At 46.4% G+C, this 27,518-nt stretch overlaps 1 protein-coding gene across 5 annotated transcripts in view; it reads left to right on the forward strand.

The window, feature by feature from the left end:
- Window positions 1-8,539: 8,539 nt before the first annotated feature.
- DAB2 (DAB adaptor protein 2) overlaps window positions 8,540-27,518 on the forward strand; it is a 97,253-nt gene continuing 78,274 nt past the window's right edge. The window contains exons 1-2 of one of the 5 annotated variants that reach the window (XM_077281465.1): window positions 8,540-8,616; window positions 9,119-9,167. The gene's annotated coding sequence lies outside the window, so the exon portion shown is untranslated. Of the gene's footprint in view, window positions 9,168-27,518 lie in introns of all 5 variants that reach the window. The other 4 variants (XM_077281457.1, XM_077281460.1, XM_077281469.1 and 1 more) reach the window with 4 other exon arrangements.

The raw sequence follows: 27,518 nt of genomic DNA on the forward strand, positions 1-27,518 counted from the left end.
TGCAAAATAACATCTAAACAAACCTGATGCATTTTGTAAACAAGTCCTGTGCACCAATCAGGATAAAATAGACCTCTGGCCACAATGATCAAAGGTATGTGTGGAGAGAAAAGGGGCTGTGTTTCAGCCAATGGTTTGGAAAACATTTCACGGATAGAGGGAAGAATGGATTCAATGCAATTTCAATAAATTCTTATGCTGAAGGTGAAAAGAGGAAGAGGAAGAGGATGGCTTTTACAAATGGATAATGACCCTAAACACACGTCACAATCCACAATAGACGACCTCAAAAAACACAAGATGAAGATTTTACAATGGCCCTCACAGTCCCCTGATCTGAGCATCATTGATAATCTGTGCCGAGAACTCAAAATAGCAGAGGATGCAAGACGCCCCAGGAATCACAGAACTGGAGGAATTCTCCAAGGAAGACTGGAGGAAAATCTATCAGACAAAAATTGAAAGTCTCTTGTCTGCCTACAAAAAGCGTTTACAAGCTGTGATTCTTGCAAAAGAGGGCGCTACTAGGTACTAACCATGCAGGGTGGCCAAACGTTTACATACCACTTTATACACACACATACATACACATACATATACACACAATACACATCACACACATATATACACATTACACACATATATACATTAAAGATATGCACAGATATATAAATTGTCATTTCTAGCAATGAGCATAAAAAATGTAACAACTAGAGACAGTTCGGAATTAAATACTTTTACAGATGAAAAATTTGATGCTGCCCTTGATCCGAGCAGAAGGATTTGTTTTTCCCTTTCCCACATCCATAGCCATGACGGCTATAACCTGACCTGCCAGGAAGGGCTATAAAAATGGAGATATAGGGATAGTCTGTAGGTCAATAGTGTTAAAATATTTCCTGCTTTCCTACAAGCACGGCTGCAGGGAGAAAATGAACTTGTATCTTCCTGCAGCTGCTCTCTTCCAGCCACCGGGGAGGTGCATTGATCAATCACAGTCACTGCTCACTATCACTCGCCGGCACCTTGTTTGGCAGCCTGCTCTGCACACAAACTCTGCGCGCACATATGCTGCAGAGCAGGCTGTCAATCAAAGTGCCTTCAAAGAAGAAAAAGAATATTTAGATCTTTAGGCAGAAAAAAATGATGAGTGAAATCCGTGGCTCACTGTTTGAGTTTCTGCCTTCCACACTACAAGATCTAAGTTTTAGTTGTGTCAAAAAGCAGCTACAAGAAAAAAAAAATCACATTCGTAAAGTAAAGGCATCAAGTAAATCCGTTAAGAGTGCAGGGGATGAGAGAGCATGCCCAAAACACTTTCCCATAGAAGTCACTGAGCATCTCCAGACGGTTGCTGACTATGTGTCATGCTGAGACTGTCCGTGATAGGGAAAGGTCCTTGAAATATTCCTAGGACTGGGGCTCTAACTATCCCTGCTCCTAAAGGTACCTCTAAAGGTGAGGAGGTTTGGGCCACCAGCCTTACTGTTCTCCTGTTATTCCCTAAACTGTCCCCTCCTCTCCCCCAGGAGGCCTGGGACAGAAATGCCAGTGAATCAATGAGAAGGACAGACAGGGATAACAAAAAGCAAGAAACATATAAACACTCACCAAAGGTAGAGCGGAATAAAGGGAAGGATAAGAATGCACCAACCAAATGGGAATAGGACAATGAAGATATCATGCACCCAAAAACAGCAACAATCTCCAGCAGCAACAATGACCTCCAACTCAGCACAGCGTCTCCAAAGAGCTAGGAAGCAAAACTTTCACTGGCAAGGCAGAGAGGGTCTGGCCAGGTTTTATAGGGAGAGGAAATGACCAGCTCAGAAGCAGCTGAAAATGGAGCTGCAAGTTTCTGACCAGCATAGAATAGGTCATTAACCTCTTCAGCACTAAAGGAAACCAAATCCATTTAATATGGGATCCAAACACACAGGCTAAGTGGAAGATCTGCGATTCACAATACGTAGTGATCGTCTAACCCCAGCTCTCTGAAGAGGACGTGACACACTCCTGACTCTATGATCCATGTTACTGCTGTCAATTAAAGCTCTCAAAAGGTGGATTAAGATCAGAAAATAAAAAAAAATAGTGCCCAAATCTGGTTATTTAAAAAATAAAATATAGAAAACATTCCCTGTAAGTAAATACAACAATAAAGGGATGAGCTGATTGTGGTTGGTTTTCTGCTATAAGATGGGGGACAATGATGGCAGCCGAGTGCCAGATTCTCCAGAAGATCTAATGGGCGGATAGATAGATGGTCTCTGGAGCTGCAAATTCCACTCACGGAGACTTATAGGCAAAGCAATGCTCCCTGGGAAAAAAAATATGCAAATTATCTCTCCTCCATGAGGATGAAAACTGCATCTCCAGCTCCACCTACTGGCGGTAGCTCCCATATAAATCAGTATTAATGAGCCACTCAACAAGAATAAGGATAGTAGTCTCCTCCAAAAGGAGAAGAACCTCCATCCACAGATGGCTCTTCCTCAGCACATAGGGCCACATAGATCCAGCTTTCTTCCGTCTGGAAAAGAGCTAATTTGCATGCCCAACTTTTTAAAGGGACAGATTAACTTAAAAGGATACTCCAGTACGCAAAAATAATCTGAATTTTTAGATCGTTGTGAAGCCCCCTCTGATCACCAGAGAAAGGAGAACTCATTGTCTCCTCTGGGGTGGACACAGATTGCAGAGGGCCCCTGTGCAAAAACAGTATATGGGCCCTGTGCTGTCCAATAATCATAATGCCCAGGGACGGACATATAATTGGTGCAGCCACACAGGGGCCCCAAGATGTCAGGGGGCCACTTCTACCTCCAAAGCAGGGGGAATTGTGCATTATGAGGAATTATTGGACTGCAAAGGGCCCAATGATACGCCTGCCTGTTACCTTCTTCTCCCAACTGGGCCACGAGGAGTTAATGTTAACCTTAACCATGAAATATATTGATTTTTTTTCCTGTATAGCTATATAAAAAGTATCAAAATAATCTGAATGGCGACTTTTTTATTGGTCCATATTGCAACAAATCATTAAATAAAATCTAGTGATGAGCGCACCTGGTGTGATAAGGTGTTCACCGAGTATGCTCAACTGCTAACCGAGTGACTCCTGCGTGCTCGAAAAATATGCGAGTCCTCGAGGCTGTTCGACAGCTGCAACACATGCAGGGATTGCCTGTTTGTTAGGCCTGCTTATTAGGTAATCCCTGCATGTGTTGAGGCTGTCGAACAGCCACGAAGACTCGAACATATTTTTCGAGCATGCCGAAGTCACTCGGTTAGCAGTTGAGCATACTCGCTGAGCACCTTATCCCACCACGTGCGCTCATCACTAAATTTTATTAAATGATTTGCTGCAATTTCGACCAAAAACTAAATGTCACTATCACTTATAAAATTGCATTTTAGGAACCAGAGCGGTACAGTGCCTTGCGAAAGTATTCGCCCCCCTGGAACTTTTCAACCTTTTCCCACATATCATGCTTCAAACATAAAGGTACCAAAGGTAAATTTTTGGTGAAGAAACAACAAGTGGAACACAATTGTGAAGTTGATTGAAATGTATTGGTTATTTTAAATTTTTGTGGAAAGTCAAAAACTGAAAAAGTGGGGCGTGCAATATTATTCGGCCCCTTTACTTTCAGTGCAGAAGTTCATTGTGGATCTCTGAATGATCCAATGTTGTCCTAAATGCCTAATGATGATAAATATAATCCACCTGTGTGTAATCAAGTCTCCGTATAAATGCACCTGCTCTGTGATAGTCTCAGGGCTCTGAAGCACAGAGAGCATCATAAAGACCAAGGAACACAACAGGCAGGTCCGTGATACTGTTGTGGAGAAGGTTAAAGCCGGATTTGGATACAAAATGATTTCCAAAACTTTAAACATCCCGAGGAGCACTGTGCAAGCGATCATATGGAAATGGAAGGAGCATCATACCACTGCAAATCTACCAAGACCCGGCCGTCCCTCTAAACTTTCATCTCACACAAGGAGAAGACTGATCAGAGATGCAAATAATAAAGTACTTGGCACTCAGAGATTCATTTGCAAGATAAACGTGAAAGTTTTGTTTATTTGTGCGACCAGTTCAAGAGTGTTTAAACGTTTTCGGTCACAAGACCTTCATCAGAAACATCTCTCAAGAAACTGGAGGCAGAACAGCGCAATGCATAGGCCTAAAAGGCCCGCGTACACATGTGAGAAACCTGGCAAAAACACCTCGGGGGTCCTGGAGGGTGTATAAGGAGTTGGGCGCACCGGGAGGGCGAGAAACCGCTATAGGGAATGGCGCCAATAAGTCCAGATCCGCGGTGCCGAGGTGCTGAGGGGCTGGTGTTGCCAGCGGCTTCTGGCAACAATGAAGAAAAACTAACTGGCTAACTGAAAAGATGGTAACAAATTGCAGCTTTGGAGACTACTCAGGTCTCTTCATCAGGCATAGACTAATACAAATTCTGAAGAATCACATATTCATGCACAATACAGCCCAGAAATAATGCCATAGATAAGACAGGTGACATGAGGCAGAATTACCATTATGTGAGAGTGATAAACAGTTGTGTCTATGAATATTGGAACAGTTCATAGATAAAGAGTGTGGATGTTTTATTGTCCTCTGATTGGGGTCTGGTTCTGTTATGATGACCCCAAATGGTCAGAGGAGCAAATTCCTTAATTAATGTAAAAAGACATAAATCCGTGCGACACATTAATTCCTGCACTGAGTGTGTCAAAGGTCGTCATCAGCTTATATTTCCAGACTTTTCTGTCTCTCTGATCTTTGAAATTACCCTTTAATACAAGTAATCTCATGTCCATGATCAGGGAGACAAAAATGCTTGGCCACAGGTAGATCCATTATTTTTTCTCTTATTGTATGGCGATGAGAGTTCATCCTTGTTCTCAGTTTTTGCCCTGTCTCCCCCACATACAGACCCCCAGTTGGACATTTTATTATTATTTATTATTATTATTTATTGTTATAGCGCCATTTATTCCATGGCGCTTTACATGTGAGGAGGGGTATACATAATAAAAACAAGCACAATAATCTTAAACAATACAAGTCATAACTGGTACAGGAGGAGAGAGGACCCTGCCCGCGAGGGCTCACAATCTACAAGGGATGGGTGAGAAATTCCATGATATTCTAGTTGCTCTTGTAATTTGGTTTTCAATTGTTCTTGGATGGTAGCCCTGATTCAAGAAGGTCTTTCTGAGGCGACCAAGGTGATCATCCCTGTCCATGGGGTTGGAACAGATACGACTGTATCTGATGGACTGGCTGTAGACAAGAGTTTTTTTATGTGCTTTGGATGGAAACTGTCCCAGAAAGGCTAAGTTCACACTAGCGTTGTGCGCCGCTGCGTCGGCGACGCAACGCACAACGCACGCAAAAACGCGGCAAAACGCACGCAAAAACGCTGCGTTTTGCGACGCATGCGTCGGTTTTTGCCGAAAATCGGACGCAAGAAAAATGCAACTTGTTGCGTTTTCTTGGTCCGACGCTTGCGGCAAAAAAGACGCATGTGTGGCACAACGCAACAAAAAAAAACGCATGCGTCCCCCATGTTAAGTATAGGGGGCGCATGACGCATGCGTCGCCGCTGCGTCGCCGACGCAAACCCGACGCACATTAGCTTAACGCTAATGTGAACGTAGCCAAACATCCCTGTATCAGAAGCCAATCGACTGTCCAACATACCTTAAATGGGACAGTTTCCATCCAAAACACATAAAAAAAACTCTATTGTCTACAGCCAAGCCGTCAGATACAATCGTATATGTTCCAACCCAATGGATAGGGATGAACACCTTGGTCACCTCAGAAAGACCTTTTTGAATCAGGGCTACCATCCAAGAACAATTGAAAATCAGATCACAAGAGCCACCAGAATATCAAGGAATCACCTGCTACATTACAAAACTAAAGAAGAAAATAACCGGGTGCCTCTAGTGGTCACCTACAATCCAAATCTGGAGGTGCTAAGGGGAGCTGCACGGAAATTACAACCTTTACTACAAAAATATGCCCGCTTACAATCCATTTTTCCAGACCTCCCAGTACTGTGTTTTAGGCAGCCCCCAAATCTAAGAAGAATCATTGTCAGAAGCTCCCTGTCCTCTCCAACAGCTGCAGGAACCTTTCCTTGCAACCCGAAAAAATGTAAAACCTGTCCATTTATAATGACCATGGACAAGATAAAGATCCCCAATTCAGATCAGGACTACAAGATCCCAGGTACTTTCAGCTGCATCACTTCTAATGTGGTGTACCTAATTATTTGTACTAAATGTCCAACTGGGGGTCTGTATGTGGGGGAGACAGGACAAAAACTGAGAACTGAGAACAAGGATGAACTCTCATCGCCACACAATAAGATAGAAACGAATAGATCTACCTGTGGCCAAACATTCTTGTCTCCCTGATCACAGCATTATGGACATGAAATTACTTGTATTAAAAGGTAACTTCAAATCTCAGAGAGACAGAAAAGTCTGGAAATATAAGCTGATGACGACCTTTGACACTCTAAGTGCAGGAATGAATGTGTCGCATGGATTTATTTCTTATTACATCAATTAAGGAGTTTGCTCCTCAGACCATGTGGGGGCATCACAACACAGAACCAGACCCCAATCAGAGGACAATAAAACATTCACATTCCTTATTTATGAACTGTTCCAATATTTATGGACACAACTGTTTATCACTCTCACATAATGGTAGTTCTGCTTCACGTCACCTTTCTTATCTATGGCATTATTTCTGGGCTGTATTGTGCATAAATATGTGGTTCTTCAGATGTATTAGTCTATGCCTGATGAAGAGACCTGAGTAGTCTCGAAAGCTTGCAATATAATAATAATTTTATTTATATAGCGCCAACATATTCCGCAGCGCTTTACAACTTATAGAGGGGACTTGTACAGACAATAGACATTACAGCATAACAGAAATCACAGTTCAAAACAGATACCAGGAGGAATGAGGGCCCTGCTCGCAAGCTTACAAACTATGAGGAAAAGGGGAGACACGAGAGGTGGGTGGTAACAATTGCTTTAGTTATTTGGACCAGCCATAGTGTAAGGCTCGGGTGTTCATGTAAAGCTGCATGAACCAGTTAACTGCCTAAGTATGTAGCAGTACAGACACAGAGGCTATTAACTGCATAAAGTGTATGAGAACATGATGCGAGGAACCTGATTATGTTTTTTTTTTTTTTTTAATTAGGCCACACAGGGATAGTTAGGTTAATGCGTTGAGGCGGTAGGCCAGTCTGAACAAATGCGTTTTTAGGGCGCGCTTAAAACTGTGGGGATTGGGGATTAATCGTATTAACCTAGGTAATGCATTCCAAAGAATCGGCGCAGCACGTGTAAAGTCTTGGAGACTGGAGTGGGAGGTTCTGATTATTGAGGATGCTAACCTGAGGTCATTAGCGGAGCGGAGGGCACGGGTAGGGTGGTAGACTGAGACCAGAGAGGAGATGTAGGGTGGTGCTGAGCCATGGAGTGCTTTGTGGATGAGGGTAGTAGTTTTGTACTGTATTCTGGAGTGGATGGGTAACCAGTGTAATGACTGGAACAAGGTAGAGGCATCGGTGTAACGGTTGGTGAGGAATATGATCCTGGCAGCAGCATTCAGGACAGATTGGAGCGGGGAGAGTTTGGTAAGAGGGAGGCCGATTAGTAGAGAGTTACAATAGTCCAGACGAGAATGAATAAGTGAGACAGTAAGAGTTTTTGCAGAGTCGAAAGTAAGAAAAGGGCGAATTCTAGAAATGTTTTTGAGATGCAGATAAGAAGAGCGAGCCAGTGATCGGATGTGGGGGGTGAATGAAAGCTCGGAATTAAGGATGACCCCAAGGGAGCGGGCATGTTGCTTGGGAGTAATGGTGGAACCGCACACGGAGATGGCAATGTCAGGCAAAGGTAGGTTAGTAGAGGGAGAGAACACGAGGAGTTCAGTTTTTGACAGGTTTGCAATTTGTTACCATCTTTTCAGTTAGCCATTAAAAGGTATCAACCACTGAGGACTCTTAATTCTAAATATTTTGGGAGAAAAACAGGCAGTTAACAGGGACTAAGAGGCAAAAGCAGGGACTTTAGGCATGACATGGTGATGATGATGCTTATGAAAGTGTTACAACATGTATCCAATGTGTGATGCTGTTACTGCTGAGCAGGCAAAACAAGAGCAACATTGTGATTATCAGGAACCCTCCCAAAAATGTGCACAGTGACACATCCCAATGCAAACGCAGCACCTCCCCAAACCCTTCCCTGCACAGGATGCAGCCCTGAACCCAGCCAGACACATGCTAGGGGATGCAGCCTAGGAAGGGTTAATGTGGAGGAGTAGCCGGGCAGTAACATCACAGCACATTCCTGGGCTTAGTGGGCTGCCAGCATCTGATTAGAAGCATACAGTATCCAGGGGGCTGTGAGTGGCTGAGCAGAGCTGGTCTAAGCAGGAGGAGGAGGAGGAGGAGGAGGAGGACTGAGCTGGTGAGCTGGGCAGGCACAGGAGGAAGGCTGCACAGGAGGAGGCTGCCCAGCACTGACAGGCACAGGAGGAAGGCTGCACAGGAGGAGGCTGCCCAGCACTGACAGGCACAGGAGGAGGCTGCCCAGCACTGACAGGCACAGAAGGAGGCTGCCCAGCACTGACAGGCACAGGAGGAGGCTGCCCAGCACTGACAGGCACAGGAGGAGGCTGCCCAGCACTGACAGGCACAGGAGGAAGGCTGCCCAGCACTGACAGGCACAGGAGGAAGGCTGCACAGGAGGAGGCTGCCCAGCACTGACAGGCACAGGAGGAGGCTGCCCAGCACTGACAGGCACAGAAGGAGGCTGCCCAGCACTGACAGGCACAGGAGGAGGCTGCCCAGCACTGACAGGCACAGGAGGAGGCTGCCCAGCACTGACAGGCACAGGAGGAAGGCTGCACAGGAGAAGGCTGCCCAGCACTGACAGGCACAGGAGGAGGGCTGCCCAGCACTGACAGGCACAGGAGGAGGCTGCCCAGCACTGACAGGCACAGGAGGAAGGCTGCACAGGAGGAAGGCTGCACAGGAGGAGGCTGCACAGGAGGAAGGCTGCCCAGCACTGACAGCCGCAGACAGCAGCATAGGAGGCTTCCATTGGTGAGTACCCGGCTATTACTGGTCATCTGGCTGCCAAATGGCGCCCTGGCTCTGGGACATCAGTGCCCTGCTCTCCGGTCTCCATTGGGATTCGTCCCCCTCTGTGGAATATGTCATATAAATAATGCATATTATGGGTTTTCGTCATTTGCAGCCAGCCCCCTTTTTCCTTCATCCCATCACACCCAAATACCAATAGTAAATTCCAAATTTGGACCTAAAATATCCCCCCCCCCCTCCTGCACAAAGCCCCCTTCTATTTCCCCTTTTCCGCATGCTAATCCGGGCCGTCTGAGGCATTCCTCAATCGTTCAAGGTCTAGGAGGTAAAATCAGGGGATTATGTTCTGCACAGATTTGGCGCACACTACGGCAGATCTGCACCGGCACTACATCGCAGCTCGGCAATGCCGCCTTTTGTTTCAGCTCTGCTGCAATTTCCCCCCCAAAAAACCTACATAGGAGATGTAGCAGAGCTGAGATGGTCAGTGCAGCAGAGCTGAGATGGTCAGTGCAGCAGAGCTGAGATTGAGTGCAGCAGAGCTGAGATTGAGTGCAGGAGAGCTGAGATGGTCAGTGCAGCAGAGCTGAGATGGTCAGTGTAGCAGAGCTGAGATGGTCAGTGCAGCAGAGCTGAGATGGTCAGTGCAGGAGAGCTGAGATGGTCAGTGCAGCAGAGCTGAGATGGTCAGTGCAGCAGAGCTGAGATGGTCAGTGCAGCAGAGCTGAGATGGTCAGTGCAGCAGAGCTGAGATTGAGTGCAGGAGAGCTGAGATGGTCAGTGTAGTAGAGCTGAGATGGTCAGTGTAGCAGAGCTGAGATGGTCAGTGCAGGAGAGCTGAGATGGTCAGTGCAGCAGAGCTGAGATGGTCAGTGCAGCAGAGCTGAGATGGTCAGTGCAGCAGAGCTGAGATTGAGTGCAGCAGAGCTGAGATGGTCAGTGCAGCAGAGCTGAGATTGAGTGCAGCAGAGCTGAGATTGAGTGCAGGAGAGCTGAGATGGTCAGTGCAGCAGAGCTGAGATGGTCAGTGTAGCAGAGCTGAGATGGTCAGTGCAGCAGAGCTGAGATGGTCAGTGCAGCAGAGCTGAGATTGAGTGCAGGAGAGCTGAGATGGTCAGTGCAGCAGAGCTGAGATGGTCAGTGCAGCAGAGCTGAGATGGTCAGTGCAGCAGAGCTGAGATGGTCAGTGTAGCAGAGCTGAGATGGTCAGTGCAGCAGAGCTGAGATGGTCAGTGCAGGAGAGCTGAGATGGTCAGTGCAGCAGAGCTGAGATGGTCAGTGCAGCAGAGCTGAGATGGTCAGTGCAGCAGAGCTGAGATGGTCAGTGCAGCAGAGCTGAGATGGTCAGTGCAGCAGAGCTGAGATGGTCAGTGCAGCAGAGCTGAGATTGAGTGCAGGAGAGCTGAGATGGTCAGTGTAGTAGAGCTGAGATGGTCAGTGTAGCAGAGCTGAGATGGTCAGTGCAGCAGAGCTGAGATGGTCAGTGCAGCAGAGCTGAGATGGTCAGTGCAGCAGAGCTGAGATTGAGTGCAGCAGATCTGAGATGGTCAGTGAAGCAGAGCTGAGATGGTCAGTGTAGCAGAGCTGAGATGGTCAGTGCAGCAGAGCTGAGATTGAGTGCAGCAGAGCTGAGATGGTCAGTGTAGCAGAGCTGAGATGGTCAGTGTAGCAGAGCTGAGATGGTCAGTGTAACAGAGCTGAGATGGTCAGTGCAGCAGAGCTGAGATTGAGTGCAGCAGAGCTGAGATGGTCAGTGCAGCAGAGCTGAGATGGTCAGTGCAGCAGAGCTGAGATGGTCAGTGCAGCAGAGCTGAGATGGTCAGTGTAGCAGAGCTGAGATGGTCAGTGCAGCAGAGCTGAGATGGTCAGTGCAGGAGAGCTGAGATGGTCAGTGCAGCAGAGCTGAGATGGTCAGTGCAGCAGAGCTGAGATGGTCAGTGCAGCAGAGCTGAGATGGTCAGTGCAGCAGAGCTGAGATGGTCAGTGCAGCAGAGCTGAGATGGTCAGTGCAGCAGAGCTGAGATTGAGTGCAGGAGAGCTGAGATGGTCAGTGTAGTAGAGCTGAGATGGTCAGTGTAGCAGAGCTGAGATGGTCAGTGCAGCAGAGCTGAGATGGTCAGTGCAGCAGAGCTGAGATGGTCAGTGCAGCAGAGCTGAGATTGAGTGCAGCAGATCTGAGATGGTCAGTGAAGCAGAGCTGAGATGGTCAGTGTAGCAGAGCTGAGATGGTCAGTGCAGCAGAGCTGAGATTGAGTGCAGCAGAGCTGAGATGGTCAGTGTAGCAGAGCTGAGATGGTCAGTGTAGCAGAGCTGAGATGGTCAGTGTAACAGAGCTGAGATGGTCAGTGCAGCAGAGCTGAGATTGAGTGCAGCAGAGCTGAGATGGTCAGTGCAGCAGGGACATGTTTGGGGCGACTCATATTTGTGGCATCACTAACTGACCTGCTCGGCTCTGCTACATCTGTGTGCATGGGATCCGCTCTGATCTGGCTCCGCAGTTGCTGTGCGGTGTGACCATGGCTTTATGCCGGCCTCATCCCTGGCAGCAGCGATGATCTGCAGAATATTAATTTCTCCTGAGACGCTTCCATCTTTGGGTGGTGCAGCTTCGGGCAGATCTGATTCCCACCTATATTTTAGCACAATGTAAAGACATCAGCTCCTTCTGACCCCGCAGCTCTGGGGACGATGAAATCCTCACCTTGCTCTGTTACCTGGAGGGGGTTCTCAGGGACCACAAGATTGAGGACCTCGACCATAAATGATTGGTGGAGTTTGACCTCCAGCACAATAATTCATGGTCTTCATAGATTACACTGGCCTTAGTGACTGTGCCCGGTCCTGCAGCTCAGTCCTAAAGGAGGTCTGATCCCCCAGTAACAGAGAAGAACAGACCATCAATGCTTGATTGTGGAGGTCCGACTTCTCTTCATAGTGACTGTGCCCGGTCCTGCAGGTCAGTCCTAAAGGAGGTCAGACCCCCAGTAACATGAGAAGAATAGGCAATCAATGCTTGATTATGGGGGTCCGACTTCTCTCCATAGTGACTGTGCCTGGTCCTGCAGGTCAGTCCTAGAGGAGGTCAGACCCCCAGTAACATGAGAAGAATAGGCAATCAATGCTTGATTATGGGGGTCCGACTTCTCTTCATAGTGACTGTGCCCGGTCCTGCAGCTCAGTCCTAAAGGAGGTCAGACCCCCAGTAACATGAGAAGAACAGGCCATCAATGCTTGATTATGGGGGTCTGACTTCTCTTCATAGTGACTGTGCCCGGTCCTGCAGCTCAGTCCTAGAGGAGGTCAGACCCCCAGTAACATGAGAAGAACAGGCCATCAATGCTTGATTATGGGGGTCCGACTTCTCTTCATAGTGACTGTGCCTGGTCCTGCAGGTCAGTCCTAAAGGAGGTCAGACCCCCAGTAACATGAGAAGAACAGGCCATCAATGCTTGATTGTGGAGGTCCGACTTCTCTTCATAGTGACTGTGCCCGGTCCTGCAGGTCAGTCCTAGAGGAGGTCAGACCCCCAGTAACATGAGAAGAATAGGCAATCAATGCTTGATTGTGGGGGGCCGACTTCTGACTGTTGGCATTGGAATCCTCTTCATAGTGACTGTGCACGGTCCTGCAGGTCAGTCCTGGAGGAGGTCGGACCCCCAACAGTCAGAAATAGAAGGTAATGGCTATCAGAGTTTCATCAGTGGGAGTCCATCTCCTGAGGGTCAGCACAATAAAGCATCACTTTCATGGTTAACACCAGCAGTATGGGTGCCCGTGTCCGGTACTGCAGCTCAGCCTCGGAGGAGGTCCGACCACCACCAGTGATATACATAAAGATATGTTTGATTAGTGGGGGTCTTATCATTGTCAGTCAGCACATGAAAGCATCCTCTTTATATCTTACACCGGCTGTATGGGTGCCCGTGCCTGTGACTGCAGCTCAGTCCTGGAGGAGGTCGGACCACCACAAGTAATACATAGAGATGAACCATTAATGTTTGATTGTTGAGGGTCTTTTCTTTGCCATTTAGCCTAGCAGAGCATCCTGTCCATGGATTACACCGGCAGTATGGGTGCCCGTGCCCGGTACTGCAGCTCAGTCCTGGAGGAGGTCGGACTCCCAATAGTAAAATGTGTTTGGATATGTTTTCAATGTTTTAGTCCAGGCTGTATGATCTCAGGGCGTCTTCTCTTGGATTTCTATGGCGTCCCATTGAGGCTCGTTCCATCGGACGGTGCATTATCCATACGGTAGGGAAACGACAGCCCGCAGAGCGCCTAAACCCCCAGATATGGAGCCACTGGGACCTGTGTCCCTCTGTACAGACTCCATGACACCTGAGGCTGTGTATTCTTACTTATGGATGGTATCGGGGCCTTGCACCAAGGTGGAGACCTCAATAGTGTCTGGAGATAGAGCCAACTAAAGCCGTGGTAGAGGGGACGGATGGTCACCAAGTGTGTGCCACCACTAATCCTGCTTGGCCCTCCATGATCACATACCCTATGATCCGGTCACTACCCCGGCGTGATTTTAGCTCTGGGTTCATTGTAATTGCCCCATGAAACTTGCTTGGGGACATGTTGCCAATCTCTTGGGTAGAAATGATGCAGAACAGTGCCAGCTGCCATGGATGAAAGGGTGGAGTGGTCTGATCAATAGCACGTGTGGCCTACTCCACCAGTGGCCTCCATCCAGAGCTCCGGGTGGGGGATGTTGGCTCTACGCTTGGTGGGAGACATGCTGTGCATCCTGCATGTCTGTGTGGTGGAGATGGTCCTGCTGGTGGGACTGGAGAAGGTTCCTGTACCAGGTCGTCCTCCATTCATGACCTCCTGAATGCCATATTTCAGGAAGGGGTCCGGCCAAGAGCTTCAGCAATAGGCGCTCTCATCTCCAGCATCAGGACGCCATGCCCTGCACTGATAATGGGGGAAGCCGCAGAAATAGGAACCTCATTGATTCCTGGTGGGAACGATTAGATCAGCGAAGGAAGCGGCGCCGACAAATCCTATAAATGTGGGGACTGCAGTGGAGCCGACCCCCGGGGTCTATGCCCCCCTACAATTGGATCTTATGGGTCCCCAGCGTTGTGCATCTGTGGTCACATACACATGGCCGCCCCCCGAACTCGTGGCCCCCTAGAGAGTTTACCAGGACTCATATTGATCAGGGGAAGGCCTGAATGGCAGAATCTCCCCCTGATCCCGTGTGCCATGAGCCGACCACTGGAAAACACGGATTATGTATTGATTATTAATGGTATGGCGGTAATATTTATACATTACTTCTGTATCGGGTTGTGTTGGGTCACTGATGTTATTGTAAGGAGGTGTGTAATAGTGCCAGGCACTGCTACATTGCCGCTGTATAGTATATTATTCCTGCAGTATATGGCGATATTGGCACTATATAGTATATTATTCGTGCAGTATATGGCGATATTGGCACTATATAGTATATGATTCCTGCAGTATATGGCGGTATTGGCACTATATAGTATATTATTCCTGCAGTATATGGCGATATTGGCACTATATAGTATATGATTCCTGCAGTATATGGCGGTATTGGCACTATATAGTATATTATTCCTGCAGTATATGGCGATATTGGCACTATATAGTATATGATTCCTGCAGTATATGACGGTATTACCACTGTATAGTATATTATTCCTGCAGTATATGGCGATATTAGCACTGTATAGTATATTATTCCTGCAGTGTATGGCAGTATTGGCACTATATAGTATATGATTCCTGCAGTATATGGCGGTATTGGCACTATATAGTATATTATTCCTGCAGTATATGGCGGTATTGGCACTATATAGTATAATATTCCTGCAGTATATGGCAGTATTAGCACTGTATAGTATATTATTCCTGCAGTGTATGGCAGTATTGGCACTATATAGTATATGATTCCTGCAGTATATGGCGGTATTGGCACTATATAGTATAATATTCCTGCAGTATATGGCAGTATTAGCACTGTATACTATATTATTCCTGCAGTATATGGCAGTAATAGCACTGTATAGTATATTATTCCTACAGTATATGGCGATATTGGCACTATATAGTATATGATTCCTGCAGTATATGGCGGTATTGGCACTATATAGTATAATATTCCTGCAGTATATGGCAGTATTAGCACTGTATACTATATTATTCCTGCAGTATATGGCGGTAATAGCGCTGTATAGTATATTATTCCTGCAGTATATGGCGGTATTAGCACTGTATAGTATATTATTCCTGCAGTATATGGCAGTATTAGCACTGTATACTATATTATTCCTGCAGTATATGATGATAGTAGCACTGTATAGTATATTATTCCTGCAGTATATGGCAGTATTAGCACTGTATAGTATATTATTCCTGAAGTATATGGCGGTATTAGCGTTGTATAGTGTATTATTCCTGCAGTATATGACGGTATTAGCACTATATAGTATATTATTCCTGCAGTATATGGCGATATTAGCACTGTATAGTATATTATTCCTGCAGTATATGGCAGTATTAGCACTGTATAGTATAATAATTCCTAGAGTATATGGCGGTATTAGCACTGTATAATATATTATTCCTGCAGTATATGGCGGTATTAGCACTGTATAGTATAATAATTCCTACAGTATATGGCGGTATTAGCACTGTATAATATATTATTCCTGCAGTATATGGCGGAATTAGCACTGTATAGTATAATAATTCCTGCTGTATATGGCGGTATTAGCACCGTATAGTATATTATTCCTGCAGTGTATGGCGGTATTAGCACTGTATAATATATTATTCCTGCAGTATATGGCAGTATTAGCGCTGTATAGTATATTATTCTTGCAGTATATGGCGGTATTTACACTGTACAGTATATTATTCCTGCAGTGTATGGTGGTGTTAGCGCTGTATAGTATATTATTCCTGCAGTGTATGGCTGTATCAGTGCTGTATAGTATATTATTCTTGCAGTATATGGCGGTATTACCACTGTATAGTATTTTATTCCTGCAATTTATGGCGGTATTAGCACTGTATTGTATATTATTCTTGCAGTATATGGCGGTATTACCACTGTATAGTATTTTATTCCAGCAATATATAGCGGTATTAGCACTGTATAGTATATTATTCTTGAAGTATATGGCAGTAGTAGCACTGTATAGTATAATATTCCTGCAGTATATGGCGGTATTACCTGTTATGATCCTTAGTGGCTGAGGATCACAGAACGGACTAGCTAAGTTACTGAACATAGAACAAGCTCTAGGGAGGTGGTAACTGGACTGACCGCAAACCTGATCCTAACCAAACACACTAAAGGTAGCCGGTGAACGTGCCTAAATTCCTGGACGTCTCGACGCAACCTGAGAAACTAGCTACCCCTAGAGAGAAAGTAAGACCTCACTTGCCTCAGAGAAATAACCCCAAAGATATAGAAAGCCCCCAACAAATAATAACGGTGAGGTAAGGGGAAAATACAAACGTAGAAATGAAAACAGATTTAGCAAATGAGGCCCACTAATACTAGATAGCAGAAGACAGATAGGAAACTGTGCGGTCAGTAGAAAACCCTACAAAATATCCACGCTGAGAATTCAAGAACCCCCACACCAACTAACAGTGTGAGGGGAGAAACTCAGCCCCCTATAGCTACCAGCAAGCAAGGAAATCACATATTAGCAAGCTGGACAAGGAACAAAAATAAACCAAGAAACATATGAACACTGATGATCAAAAAATGAACAAACAGAAACTTAGCTTCTCTTGGAGAGACTGATAACGAAGGTAGTCAGAAGGGATCAGAATAGCACTGAATACATAGACAGCAGGCAACAACTGAAAGTCCAGGTGAGCTAAATAGGAAACCAACTAAGAGATAACGAGACAGCTGATCCCAGCCACAGACCTGCAGAAAGACACAAAGAGCCACCAGAGGGAGCCCAAAGACAGCACTCACACAGTACCACTTGTGACCACAAGAGGGAGCCCAAAAATAGAGTTCACAACAGTACCCCCCCCCTTGAGGAGGGGTCACCGAACCCTCATCAAAACCCCCAGGGCGATCAGGATGAGCCACATGGAAGGCACGAACCAAATCGGCCGCATGAACATCAGAGGCGACAACCCAGGAATTATCCTCCTGACCATAGCCCTTCCACTTAACCAAATACTGCAGCCTCCGTCTAGAAATACGAGAATCCAAGATCTTCTCCACCACGTACTCCAATTCGCCCTCAACCAGCACCGGAGCAGGAGACTCAACAGAAGGAACCACAGGCACCACATACCTCCGCAACAAAGACCTATGGAACACATTATGAATGGCAAACGACGCTGGGAGGTCCAAACGAAATGACACCGGGTTAAGGATTTCCAAAATCTTATAAGGACCGATGAAGCGAGGCTTGAATTTAGGAGAGGAGACCTTCATAGGAACATACCGAGAGGACAGCCATACCAAATCCCCAACACGAAGTCGGGGACCCACACCGCGACGGCGGTTGGCAAAGCGCTGAGCTTTCTCCTGTGACAACTTCAAATTGTCCACCACATGGTTCCAAATCTGCTGCAACCTATCCACCACAGAATCCACCCCAGGGCAGTCAGAAGGCTCAACCTGACCCGAGGAAAAACGAGGATGAAAACCAGAATTGCAGAAAAAAGGCGAAACCAAAGTAGCAGAACTAGCCCGATTATTAAGGGCAAACTCGGCCAATGGCAAAAAAGTCACCCAATCATCCTGATCAGCAGAAACAAAACATCTTAAATAAGTTTCCAAGGTCTGATTAGTTCGCTCGGATTGGCCATTCGTCTGAGGATGGAAGGCCGACGAAAAAGACAAATCAATGCCCATCTTAGCACAAAAGATCCGCCAAAATCTGGACACAAACTGGGATCCTCTGTCAGACACAATATTTTCAGGGACGCAGTGCAAGCAAACCACATTCTGAAAAAATAGAGGAACCAAATCGGAGGAGGAAGGCAACTTAGGCAAGGGCACCAAATGGACCATTTTGAAAAAACGATCACACACCACCCAGATGACAGACATTCTCTGAGAGACTGGAAGATCCGATATAAAATCCATGGAAATGTGCGTCCAAGGCCTCTTGGGACAGGCAAAGGCAAAAGCAAACCGCTGGCACGAGAACAGCAAGGCTTAGCCCGAGCACAAATCCCACAGGACTGCACAAAGGAACGCACATCCCGCGACAAGGAAGGCCACCAGAAGGACCTAGCCACCAAATCTCTGGTACCAAAAATCCCAGGATGACCTGCCAACACTGAAGAATGAACCTCGGAAATAACTCTGCTGGTCCATCTATCTGGGACAAACAGTCTCTCTGGTGGGCAACGGTCAGGTCTATCCGCCTGAAATTTCTGCAGCACTCGTCGCAAATCTGGGGAAATGGCAGACAAAATCACTCCCTCTCTGAGGATACCAGCCGGCTCTGAAACTCCCGGAGAGTCAGGCACAAAACTCCTAGAAAGAGCATCAGCCTTCACGTTCTTCGAACCAGGCAGGTACGAGACCACGAAATCGAAACGGGAGAAAAACAACGACCAACGAGCCTGTCTAGGATTCAGCCGCTTGGCAGACTCGAGATAAATCAGATTTTTGTGATCAGTCAAGACCACCACACGATGCTTAGCTCCCTCGAGCCAATGTCGCCACTCCTCAAATGCCCACTTCATAGCCAACAACTCCCGATTACCAACATCATAATTCCGCTCGGCAGACGAAAACTTTCTTGAAAAGAAAGCACATGGCTTCATCACAGAGCCATCAGAGCTTCTCTGCGACAAAACAGCTCCTGCTCCAATCTCCGAAGCATCAACCTCGACCTGAAAAGGAAGAGAGATATCAGGCTGACATAAGACTGGAGCTGAAGAAAACCGACGCTTCAACTCCCGAAAGGCTTCCACGGCCGCAGGAGACCAATTAGTCACATCAGAACCCTTCTTGGTCAAATCCGTCAAGGGCTTAACCACGCCAGAAAAATTAGCGATGAAGCGACGGTAAAAATTAGCAAAACCCAAGAACTTCTGAAGACTCTTAACAGATGTAGGCTGAGTCCAGTCATGAATAGCCTGGACCTTGACTGGGTCCATCTCTATAGTAGAAGGAGAAAAAATAAAACCCAAAAAGGAAACCTTCTGTACTCCGAAGAGACATTTTGAGCCCTTCACAAATAAGGCATTAGCACGCAGGACCTGAAATACCATCCTGACCTGCTTCACACGGGACTCCCAATCCTCAGAAAAGACCAAAATGTCATCCAGATACACAATCATAAATTTATCCAGATATTCTCGGAAGATGTCATGCATGAAGGACTGAAACACAGAAGGAGCATTAGAGAGTCCAAAAGGCATCACCAAGTACTCAAAATGGCCTTCGGGCATATTAAATGCTGTTTTCCATTCGTCCCCCTGCTTAATACGCACAAGGTTATACGCACCACGAAGATCTATCTTGGTGAACCAACTGGACCCCTTAATCCGAGCAAACAGATCAGACAATAATGGCAAAGGATACTGAAATTTGACCGTGATTTTATTTAGAAGACGATAATCTATACAAGGTCTCAGAGAACCATCTGTTGTGAATTTGGATTCTGGGCTCCCCCGGTGGCTACTGGTGGAATTGAACTGGTGTCTTCATCTTCTCTGTTCACCTGTTCCCATCAAGATGTGGGAGTCGCTATATAACCTTGCTGCTCTGTTAGTTGCTTGCCGGTCAACAATGTTATCAGAAGCCTCTCTGTGCTTGTTCCTGCTCCTAGACAACTACTAGATAAGTTGGACTCTTGTCCATGTTTGTTTTTGCATTTTGTTCCAGTTCACAGCTGTAGTTTCGTTACTGTGTCTGGAAAGCTCTTGTGAACGGGAATTGCCACTCTGGTGTTATGAGTTAATGCCAGAGTTTTAAAGTAATTTCTGGATGGTGTTTTTGATAGGGTTTTCAGCTGACCATGAAAGTGTCCTTTCTGTCTTCTGCTATGTAGTAAGTGGACCTCAAATTTGCTAAACCTATTTTCATACTACGTTTGTTATTTCATCTCAACTCACCGCCAATACATGTGGGGGGCCTCTGTCTCCTTTCGGGGTATTTCTCTAGAGGTGAGCTAGGACTAATATTTTCCTCTGCTAGCTTTATTTAGTCCTCCGGCTGGGCTGGGCATCTAGAATCAACGTAGGCATGCTACCCGGCCACTGCTAGTTGTGCGTTAGGTTTAGTTCATGGTCAGCTCAGTTCCCATCTTCCAAGAGCTAGTTCCTATATATGCTTATGCTATGTTCTCTTGCCATTGAGATCATGACAGTTTGACCGGCCCGCAAAGTGTTAATTGTTTGGGCTAAAGCAGGAGAAAAGAAGTGTTGAAGGGAAATTTTTTTTTTTTCCCCTCAGAGTTTTGCTGCCTAGCCCTTAATTGCTGTCTAGCTGCTTCTTTCCTCCTCTTAACCCTTGAATGGCTCTGTGTCCACCTGTTTGTAATGGATCTTCAGAGTGTAACTGCAGGTTTGAATAATCTCGCCACGAAGGTACAAAATTTGCAAGATTTTGTTTGTCATGCACCTGTATCTGAGCCGAGAATTCCTTTGCCGGAATTTTTCTCGGGGAATAGATCCGGGTTTCAGAATTTTTGAAATAATTGCAAATTATTTTTGTCTCTGAAATCTCGCTCTGCCGGAGACCCTGCACAGCAGGTCAGGATTGTGATTTCCTTGCTCCGGGGCGACCCTCAAGACTGGGCTTTTTCATTGACACCAGGGGATCCTGTGTTGCTCAATGTGGATGCGTTTTTTCTGGCCTTGGGGTTGCTTTATGACGAACCTCATTTGGAGCTTCAGGCAGAAAAAACTTTGATGTCCCTATCTCAGGGGCAAGATGAAGCGGAAATTTACTGCCAAAGATTCCGTAAATGGTCTGTGCTTACTCAGTGGAATGAGTGCGCCCTGGCGGCGACTTTCAGAGAGGGTCTCTCTGATGCCATTAAGGATGTTATGGTGGGGTTCCCTGTGCCTGCGGGTCTGAATGAGTCCATGACAATGGCTATTCAGATCGATAGGCGTTTGCGGGAGCGCAAACCAGTGCACCATCTGGCGGTGTCCACTGAGAAGTCGCCAGAGAGTATGCAGTGTGATAGAATTCTGTCCCGAAGCGAGCGGCAGAATTTTAGACGGAAAAATGGGTTGTGTTTCTATTGTGGTGATTCTACTCATGTTATATCGGCATGCTCTAAGCGCACTAAAAAGCTTGGTAAATCTGTTTCCATTTGCACCTTACCGTCTAAATTTATTCTATCTGTGACCCTGATTTGCTCTTTGTCATCTATTACCACGGACGCCTATGTCGACTCTGGCGCCGCTTTGAGTCTTATGGATTGGTCCTTTGCCAAACGCTGTGGGTATGATTTAGAGCCTTTGGAGACTCCTATTCCTCTGAAGGGGATTGACTCCACCCCATTGGCTAATAATAAACCACAATACTGGACACAAGTAACTATGCGTATTAATCCGGATCACCAGGAGATTATTCGCTTTCTGGTGCTGTATAATCTACATGATGATTTGGTGCTAGGATTGCCTTGGCTGCAATCTCACAACCCAGTCCTCGACTGGAGAGCTATGTCTGTGTTGAGCTGGGGATGTAAGGGGACTCATGGGGATGTACCTGTGGTTTCCATTTCATCATCCATTCCCTCTGAAATTCCTGAGTTCCTGTCTGACTATCGTGACGTCTTTGAAGAATCCAAGCTTGGTTCATTACCTCCGCACCGAGAGTGCGATTGTGCCATAGATTTAATCCCGGGTAGTAAATACCCAAAGGGTCGTTTATTTAATCTGTCTGTGCCTGAACACGCTGCTATGCGAGAATATATAAAGGAGTCCTTGGAAAAGGGACATATTCGTCCATCGTCATCTCCCTTAGGAGCCGGTTTTTTCTTTGTGTCAAAAAAAGACGGCTCTTTGAGACCATGTATTGATTATCGGCTTTTGAATAAAATCACTGTTAAATATCAATACCCATTGCCGTTGCTGACTGATTTGTTTGCTCGCATAAAGGGGGCCAAGTGGTTCTCTAAGATTGACCTTCGTGGGGCGTATAATTTGGTGCGAATCAGGCAGGGGGATGAGTGGAAAACCGCATTTAATACGCCCGAGGGCCACTTTGAGTATTTAGTGATGCCTTTTGGTCTTTCTAATGCTCCGTCAGTTTTCCAGTCCTTTATGCATGATATTTTTCGCGATTATTTGGATAAATTTATGATTGTGTATCTGGATGATATTCTGATTTTTTCGGATGACTGGGACTCTCATGTCCAGCAAGTCAGGAGGGTTTTTCAGGTTTTGCGGTCTAATTCTTTGTGTGTGAAGGGTTCTAAGTGTGTTTTTGGGGTACAGAGGATTTCCTTTTTGGGATATATTTTTTCCCCCTCTTCCATTGAAATGGATCCTGTCAAGGTTCAAGCTATTTGTGATTGGACGCAGCCCTCTTCTCTTAAGAGTCTTCAGAAATTTTTGGGCTTTGCTAACTTTTATCGTCGATTTATTGCTGGTTTTTCGGATATTGCTAAGCCATTGACCGATTTGACTAAGAAGGGTGCTGATGTTGCTGATTGGTCCCCTGATGCTGTGGAGGCCTTTCGGGAGCTTAAGCGCCGTTTTTCCTCTGCCCCTGTGTTGCGTCAGCCTGATGTTGCTCTACCTTTTCAGGTTGAGGTCGACGCTTCTGAGATCGGAGCTGGGGCAGTGTTGTCGCAGAAAAGTTCTGACTGCTCCGTGATGAGGCCTTGTGCCTTCTTTTCCCGTAAATTTTCGCCCGCTGAGCGGAATTATGATGTTGGGAATCGGGAGCTTTTGGCCATGAAGTGGGCTTTTGAGGAGTGGCGCCATTGGCTTGAGGGGGCCAGACATCAGGTGGTGGTATTGACTGACCACAAAAATTTGATTTATCTTGAGACCGCCAGGCGCCTGAATCCTAGACAGGCGCGCTGGTCATTATTTTTCTCTCGGTTTAATTTTGTGGTGTCATACCTACCGGGTTCTAAGAATGTTAAGGCGGATGCCCTTTCTAGGAGTTTTGAGCCTGACTCGCCTGGTAACTCTGAGCCCACAGGTATCCTGAAGGATGGAGTGGTATTGTCAGCCGTTTCTCCAGAGCTGCGGCGGGCCTTGCAGGAGTTTCAGGCGGAGAGACCTGATCGTTGCCCACCTGATAAACTGTTTGTTCCTGATGATTGGACCAGTAGAGTCATCTCTGAGGTTCATTCTTCTGCGTTGGCAGGTCATCCTGGCATTTTTGGTACCAGGGATTTGGTGGCAAGGTCCTTCTGGTGGCCTTCCCTGTCACGAGATGTGCGAGGCTTTGTGCAGTCTTGTGACGTTTGTGCTCGGGCCAAGCCTTGTTGTTCTCGGGCTAGTGGATTATTGTTGCCCTTGCCTATTCCTAAGAGGCCTTGGACGCACATCTCGATGGATTTTATTTCAGATCTGCCTGTTTCTCAGAAGATGTCTGTCATCTGGGTGGTGTGTGACCGTTTTTCTAAGATGGTCCATTTGGTTCCTCTGCCCAAGTTACCTTCTTCTTCCGAGTTGGTTCCTCTGTTTTTTCAAAATGTTGTTCGTTTGCATGGTATTCCTGAGAATATCGTTTCTGACAGAGGGACCCAATTCGTGTCTAGATTTTGGCGGGCATTCTGTGCTAGGATGGGCATAGATTTATCTTTTTCGTCCGCTTTCCATCCTCAGACGAATGGCCAGACCGAGCGGATTAATCAGACCCTGGAGACATATCTGAGGTGTTTTGTGTCTGCTGACCAGGATGATTGGGTTGCTTTTTTGCCATTGGCGGAGTTCGCTCTCAATAATCGGGCCAGCTCTGCCACTTTGGTGTCCCCGTTTTTCTGTAATTCGGGGTTTCATCCTCGATTTTCCTCTGGTCAGGTGGAATCTTCGGATTGTCCTGGAGTGGATGCTGTGGTGGAGAGATTGCATCAGATCTGGGGGCAGGTGGTGGACAATTTGAGGTTGTCCCAGGAGAAGACTCAGCTTTTTGCCAACCGCCACCGTCGTGTTGGTCCTCGGCTTTCTGTTGGGGATTTGGTGTGGTTGTCTTCTCGTTTTGTCCCTATGAGGGTCTCTTCTCCTAAGTTTAAGCCTCGGTTTATCGGCCCGTATAAGATATTGGAGATTCTTAACCCTGTTTCCTTCCGTTTGGACCTCCCTGCATCCTTTTCTATTCATAACGTTTTTCATCGGTCATTATTGCGCAGGTATGAGGTACCGGTTGTGCCTTCCGTTGAGCCTCCTGCTCCGGTGTTGGTTGAGGGTGAGTTGGAGTACGTTGTGGAGAAAATCTTGGACTCTCGTGTTTCCAGACGGAGACTCCAGTATCTGGTCAAGTGGAAGGGATACGGCCAGGAGGATAATTCTTGGGTGAATGCATCTGATGTTCATGCCTCCGATCTGGTTCGTGCCTTTCATAGGGCCCATCCTGATCGCCCTGGTGGTTCTGGTGAGGGTTCGGTGCCCCCTCCTTGAGGGGGGGGTACTGTTGTGAATTTGGATTCTGGGCTCCCCCGGTGGCTACTGGTGGAATTGAACTGGTGTCTTCATCTTCTCTGTTCACCTGTTCCCATCAAGATGTGGGAGTCGCTATATAACCTTGCTGCTCTGTTAGTTGCTTGCCGGTCAACAATGTTATCAGAAGCCTCTCTGTGCTTGTTCCTGCTCCTAGACAACTACTAGATAAGTTGGACTCTTGTCCATGTTTGTTTTTGCATTTTGTTCCAGTTCACAGCTGTAGTTTCGTTACTGTGTCTGGAAAGCTCTTGTGAACGGGAATTGCCACTCTGGTGTTATGAGTTAATGCCAGAGTTTTAAAGTAATTTCTGGATGGTGTTTTTGATAGGGTTTTCAGCTGACCATGAAAGTGTCCTTTCTGTCTTCTGCTATGTAGTAAGTGGACCTCAAATTTGCTAAACCTATTTTCATACTACGTTTGTTATTTCATCTCAACTCACCGCCAATACATGTGGGGGGCCTCTGTCTCCTTTCGGGGTATTTCTCTAGAGGTGAGCTAGGACTAATATTTTCCTCTGCTAGCTTTATTTAGTCCTCCGGCTGGGCTGGGCATCTAGAATCAACGTAGGCATGCTACCCGGCCACTGCTAGTTGTGCGTTAGGTTTAGTTCATGGTCAGCTCAGTTCCCATCTTCCAAGAGCTAGTTCCTATATATGCTTATGCTATGTTCTCTTGCCATTGAGATCATGACAACCATCCTTCTTGGCCACAAAAAAGAATCCTGCACCAAGAGGGGAGGAGGACGGGCGAATATGTCCCTTCTCCAAAGACTCCTTTATATAACTCCACATCGCGGCATGTTCTGGTACAGACAAATTAAAAAGTCGTCCCTTTAGGGAACTTACTACCAGGAATCAAATTTATAGCACAATCACAATCCCTATGAGGAGGCAGGGCACCGGATCTGGGCTCATCAAATACATCCTGGTAGTCCGACAAAAACTCAGGGACCTCAGAAGGAGTGGAAGAAGCAATTGACACCAAAGGAGCATCGCCATGAATCCCCTGGCAACCCCAACTTGACACAGACATAGCTTTCCAATCCAGAACTGGATTATGGGCCTGCAGCCATGGCAGACCCAAAACGACAACATCATGTAAATTATGCAGAACAAGAAAGCGAATCACCTCCTGATGTACAGGAGTCATGCACATGGTCACTTGAGTCCAATACTGAGGCTTATTCTCCGCCAATGGTGTAGCATCAATTCCCCTCAGTGGAATAGGGAATTCCAACGGCTCCAGGACCAAACCACAGCGCCTGGCAAACGACAAATCCATCAGATTCAGGGCAGCACCTGAATCTACAAAAGCCATAACCAAGTAGGATGACAAAGAACAAATTAAAGTAACAGACAAAATGAATTTAGGCTGTATAGTACCAACGGTGACAGATGTAGCGATTTTTTTTAAGCGCTTAGAGCATGCTGAGATAACATGAGTAGAATCACCACAGTAAAAGCATAACCCATTTTGACGTCTATGACTTTGCCGCTCCATTCTGGTCAGAATTCTATCACATTGCATAGACTCAGGTCTCTGTTCCGAAAACACCGCCAGATGGTGCGCAGATTTGCGCTCCCGCAAACGCCGATCAATCTGAATGGCCAAAGCCATTGAGTCATTCAGACTTGCAGGCGTGGGGAACCCCACCATAACATTCTTAATGGCTTCAGAAAGACCTTCTCTGAAATTTGCAGCCAGGGCTGTTGTGAATTTGGATTCTGGGCTCCCCCGGTGGCCGCTTGTGGAATTGGACTTGTCATCCTCTTTCCTGTTTCACCTGATTCCATCAGTAGTGGGTGTCGCTATTTAAGCTCATTTCTCTGGTGGTTTCTTGCCGGTCAACAATGTTATCTGATGCCTCTCAGTGCTTGTTCCTGCTTCTAGACAACTACTGATAAGTTGGACTTTTGTCCATGTTTTGTTTTGCCTATTTGTTCCAGTTCGCAGCTGAAGTTTTGTTACTGTGTCTGGAAAGCTCTCGTCGATCAGGGATTGCTACTCTGGCGTTATGAGTTAATGCCAGAGTTTAAGGTAATCTCTGGATGGTGTTTTGTTAGTATTTTTCTGCTGACCATGAAAGTATACTATCTGTCTTCTGCTATCTAGTAAGCGGACCTCAAATTTGCTAAGACTATTTTCCTGCTGCGTTTGTTGTTTCATCTGAACTCACCGTCATTATATGTGGGGGGCTACTGTCTTCTTTGGAATATTTCTCTAGAGGTGAGCCAGGTCTTATATTTCCCTCTGCTAGCTATTTAGGTCTTAGGCCAGAGCTGGGCATCTAGCTATAAATAGGAAATGCTACCTGGCTATTTCTAGTTGCGCGGCAGGCTTAGTTCATGGTCAGTATAGTTCCATCTTCCGAGAGCTTGTCCCTCTATAGGCTTGCTATGATCTCTGCCTGCAGAGATCATGACAGTTTGACCGGCCCATTAAAGTGTTAAAGACCCAGGTTGAGAAAGGAGAGTTATAAGAAGTCTGCTGGAATTTTTTTTTTTTTTTTTTCCTCCAGTCTGCCTTGCTGCAGTCTTTTTTCTCTCTCTCCTCCTAATCTCTGTATGCTCTGTGTGCACCTGACAATAATGGATCTCCAGAGTGTAACTGCGGGTTTGAATAATCTCATCACGAAAGTACAAAATTTACAAGATTTTGTAGTACATGCTCCGGTATCTGAGCCGAGAATTCCTTTGCCGGAGTTCTTCACAGGGAATAGAGCTAGCTTCCAGAATTTC

This window comes from Ranitomeya variabilis, chromosome 1 (assembly GCF_051348905.1).
Source record: "Ranitomeya variabilis isolate aRanVar5 chromosome 1, aRanVar5.hap1, whole genome shotgun sequence".
NCBI lineage: Eukaryota > Metazoa > Chordata > Amphibia > Anura > Dendrobatidae > Ranitomeya > Ranitomeya variabilis.